This window comes from Anastrepha obliqua, unplaced genomic scaffold, assembly GCF_027943255.1.
Source record: "Anastrepha obliqua isolate idAnaObli1 unplaced genomic scaffold, idAnaObli1_1.0 ptg000063l, whole genome shotgun sequence".
In the NCBI taxonomy this organism is placed as follows: Eukaryota; Metazoa; Arthropoda; class Insecta; order Diptera; family Tephritidae; genus Anastrepha; species Anastrepha obliqua.
This window is the reverse complement of record NW_026562202.1, coordinates 315,001-320,000: the sequence shown is the minus strand read 5'-3', so window position 1 is coordinate 320,000 and position 5,000 is coordinate 315,001. Positions and strand designations below refer to the sequence as shown.

Here is a 5,000-nt window from a genome sequence, read left to right as displayed (position 1 = left end):
CATATTAAACTGGTAATATTGTGATTTTATGCCTGGTTTTCCATACGTTAGTTTAAATAGAAAAAAATTCTCGAATATATATACATATATGAAGAATCTATATTCTATACTAACATTTTATGGAATATAACCTTGGCATATTGCCATTAAAATATATAATAAAGACATTTCAAATCAAACTGAAATGTATTGAAATGAATTTTTCCCATACATTTTTGACAATGTGAGGTGTGCATGGCAAAAAACACTCACGGTGAAGGCATGTGAAATAATATGAAAATATCAAAAGTTAACTAACCAATGATATTGAAGCATATAAATCGAATCATAACTATATGAAACTCGAATTTAAGCCATATTAAACTGGTAATATTGTGATTTTATGCCTGGTTTTCCATACGTTAGTTTAAATAGAAAAAATTTTCGAATATATATACATATATGAAGAATCTATATTCTAATACTAACATGTTATGGAATATAACCTTGGCATATTGGCACTAAAATATATAATAAAGACATTTCAAATCAAACTGAAATGTATGGAAATGAATTTTTCCCATACATTTTTGACAATGTGAGGTGTGCATGGCAAAAAACACTCACGGTGAAGGCATGTGAAATAATATGAAAATATCAAAAGTTAACTAACCAATGATATTGAAGCATATAAATCGAATCATAACTATATGAAACTCGAATTTGAGCCATATTAAACTGGTAATATTGTGATTTTATGCCTGGTTTTCCATACGTTAGTTTAAATAGAAAAAATTTTCGAATATATATACATATATGAAGAATTCATATTAGCTATACTAACATGTTATGGAATATAACCTTGGCATATTGGCACTAAAATATATAATAAAGACATTTCAAATCAAACTGAAATGTATTGAAATGAATTTTTCCCATACATTTTTGACAATGTGAGGTGTGCATGGCAAAAAACACTCACGGTGAAGGCATGTGATATAATATGAAAATATCAAAAGTTAACTAACCAATGATATTGAAACATATAAATCGAATCATAACTATATGAAACTCGAATTTGAGCCATATTAAACTGGTAATATTGTGATTTTATGCCTGGTTTTCCATACGTTAGTTTAAATAGAAAAAAATTCTCGAATATATATACATATATGAAGAATCTATATTCTATACTAACATTTTATGGAATATAACCTTGGCATATTGGCACTAAAATATATAATAAAGACATTTCAAATCAAACTGAAATGTATTGAAATGAATTTTTCCCATACATTTTTGACAATGTGAGGTGTGCATGGCAAAAAACACTCACGGTGAAGGCATGTGATATAATATGAAAATATCAAAAGTTAACTAACCAATGATATTGAAGCATATAAATCGAATCATAACTATATGAAACTCGAATTTGAGCCATATTAAACTGGTAATATTATGATTTTATTCCTGGTTTTCCATACGTTAGTTTAAATAGAAAAAATTTTCGAATATATATACATATATGAAGAATCTATATTCTATACTAACATGTTATGGCATATTGGTGTTATTGTATTTTATTCCTGGTTTTCTATAGTTAGTTTAAATAGAAATAAATTTTTGAATTCAAAATTTTATATTCTATACTAGCATTACATAGAAATTATCCTCAACTGTTTGTTTCTTGTATAAATACAGGAAATTAAACAGATGATGAAGAGAAAAAAATAAGAAAAACAAAAATTTATAAGAAAAATTAAATTTTAAACAAAGGAAAAGAGGAGAAAATTTTTTCAATCATATATATTTATGATTAAAAAATAGAATTATGAAATTATTAATTTCAATTCAAAGAGAAAAATTATGTAATATATGAAATTATTACATTAAAAATGCATTTGAAAAAAAAGTAAAATGTTATTAAAAATGATAAATTATTTGAAAATTGGCAAATATTAAGAAGAAATATCGTTCTTATATTTTTATATAAAATATATATATAGAGAACGAAAATTCTTTTTCATAAAAAACGGTTTTTGAATTTTAATAAGAAAAGCTAAAGGGGTCGCGCCCCTTTACTTTTTATATACACCGTAATTTATGAAATTTTCAAATATGAAAAACAAAGAAAAATATATAAATAAAAATATTATTCTGGTTGATCCTGCCAGTAGTTATATGCTTGTCTCAAAGATTAAGCCATGCATGTCTAAGTACAAACAAATTAAAAGTGAAACCGCAAAAGGCTCATTATATCAGTTATGGTTCCATAGATCGTTAACAGTTACTTGGATAACTGTGGTAATTCTAGAGCTAATACATGCAATATAAACACGGACCTTATGGAACGTGTGCTTTTATTAGACTAAAACCAAGCGATCATTTGATCGTTAAATTGGTTGAACTCTAGATAACTTGCAGATCGTATGGTCCCGTACCGACGACAGATCTTTCAAATGTCTGCCCTATCAACTTTTGATGGTAGTATCTAGGACTACCATGGTTGCAACGGGTAACGGGGAATCAGGGTTCGATTCCGGAGAGGGAGCCTGAGAAACGGCTACCACATCTAAGGAAGGCAGCAGGCGCGTAAATTACCCACTCCCAGTTCGGGGAGGTAGTGACGAAAAATAACAATACAGGACTCATATCCGAGGCCCTGTAATTGGAATGAGTACACTTTAAATCCTTTAACAAGGACCTATTGGAGGGCAAGTCTGGTGCCAGCAGCCGCGGTAATTCCAGCTCCAATAGCGTATATTAAAGTTGTTGCGGTTAAAACGTTCGTAGTTGAATTTGTGCTTCATACGGGTAGTACAACTATATATTGTGGTATGTACATTACCTTATGTATGTAAGCGTATTACCGGTGGAGTTCTTATATATAATTAATACAATGTATTTTTTATATATTCCTCCTATTTAAACCTACTTCAGTGCTCTTCATCGAGTGTTGTTGTGGGCCGGTACAATTACTTTGAACAAATTAGAGTGCTTAAAGCAGGCTCCAAATGCCTGAATATTTTGTGCATGGAATAATGAAATAAGACCTCTGTTCTACTTTCATTGGTTTTTAGATCAAGAGGTAATGATTAATAGAAGCAGTTTGGGGGCATTAGTATTACGACGCGAGAGGTGAAATTCTTGGACCGTCGTAAGACTAACTTAAGCGAAAGCATTTGCCAAAGATGTTTTCATTAATCAAGAACGAAAGTTAGAGGTTCGAAGGCGATCAGATACCGCCCTAGTTCTAACCATAAACGATGCCAGCTAGCAATTGGGTGTAGCTACTACTATGGCTCTCTCAGTCGCTTCCCGGGAAACCAAAGCTTTTGGGCTCCGGGGGAAGTATGGTTGCAAAGCTGAAACTTAAAGGAATTGACGGAAGGGCACCACCAGGAGTGGAGCCTGCGGCTTAATTTGACTCAACACGGGAAAACTTACCAGGTCCGAACATAAGCGTGTAAGACAGATTGATAGCTCTTTCTCGAATCTATGGGTGGTGGTGCATGGCCGTTCTTAGTTCGTGGAGTGATTTGTCTGGTTAATTCCGATAACGAACGAGACTCAAATATATTAAATAGATGCTTTCAGGATTATGATGTTGAAACTTATATAGCCTTCTTTCATGCGTACATCTTGAATGTACAAGTGTTTGAATGTGTTTATATAAGTGGAGTCGTACCTGTTGGTTTGTCCCATTATAAGGACACTAGCTTCTTAAATGGACAAATTGCGTCTAGCAGTAACGAGATTGAGCAATAACAGGTCTGTGATGCCCTTAGATGTCCTGGGCTGCACGCGCGCTACAATGAAAGTATCAACGTGTATTTCCTAGACCGAGAGGTCCGGGTAAACCGCTGAACCACTTTCATGCTTGGGATTGTGAACTGAAACTGTTCACATGAACTTGGAATTCCCAGTAAGTGCGAGTTATTAACTCGCATTGATTAAGTCCCTGCCCTTTGTACATACCGCCCGTCGCTACTACCGATTGAATTATTTAGTGAGGTCTCCGGACGTGATCACTGTGACGCCTCGTGTGTCACGGTTGTTTCGCAAAAGTTGACCGAACTTGATTATTTAGAGGAAGTAAAAGTCGTAACAAGGTTTCCGTAGGTGAACCTGCGGAAGGATCATTATTGTGTTCCATATCCGTAAGAAAAACAAACAAACAAACAAACAAACAGACAAGCAAACAAACGAACAAAAAGAAAAAAAAAAAAAAAAAAAAAGAAAAAAAAAAAAAAAATTTATATAATTATTTTGGAATCCATAATTCTTTTTATTCTTTTTCATTCAATTTGTGATCCATCAATTATATCATATTAAATATAATATATGATGGTACATTTTGTAATGTTTTTTCTTATTTTTTTTCTTTTAAAAACCTTTAAACATGAAAATAAAAAGTTGTACATATTATTCATTTGATTGAATGATAAGTTAATTTGTTCACAATAACAAAAGTGGTATATATTTATTATATTATTATATATACATAAAATGATTAAAAAAATACAAAATAATTGAATCATAATAAATACCACCACTGTATTATTGTTGAACTAAGACATTCGCAACTTAATAAAAATGTTTAGAGTTAAATATATTTGATATATATTATTGAAAGAAAATCAATTTATATATTATTAATATTATTTAATTTTACTCTTTCAATTAATATATGCAAAAAAAAATTGACATTTGTTATAAATAAAAATAAATAAAAAAATACTCTAAGCGGTGGATCACTTGGCTCATGGGTCGATGAAGAACGCAGCAAACTGTGCGTCATCGTGTGAACTGCAGGACACATGAACATCGACATTTTGAACGCATATCGCAGTCCATGCTGTTATGTACATTAAATTCAATTTTAAAGTACTGCTTGGACTACATATGGTTGAGGGTTGTAAGACTATGCTAAATAAGTTGCTTATTCTTTTATAAAAATAATTGAATTTAAGCAAATGTGTATATTATTGGATTTTAAATAATTCATAATATTAATAGCA

At 31.1% G+C, this 5,000-nt stretch overlaps 1 non-coding gene and 1 pseudogene across 1 annotated transcript; both read left to right on the top strand.

Moving 5' to 3' along the window:
• Window positions 1–2,133: 2,133 nt before the first annotated feature.
• On the top strand, window positions 2,134–4,124 carry LOC129251713 (small subunit ribosomal RNA). The gene has a single exon (XR_008583073.1). It is a non-coding gene; the product is annotated as a small subunit ribosomal RNA (ribosomal RNA).
• Window positions 4,125–4,717: 593 nt separating this feature from the next.
• LOC129251699 (5.8S ribosomal RNA) lies at window positions 4,718–4,898 on the top strand (annotated as a pseudogene).
• The last annotated feature ends 102 nt before the right edge of the window (window positions 4,899–5,000 follow it).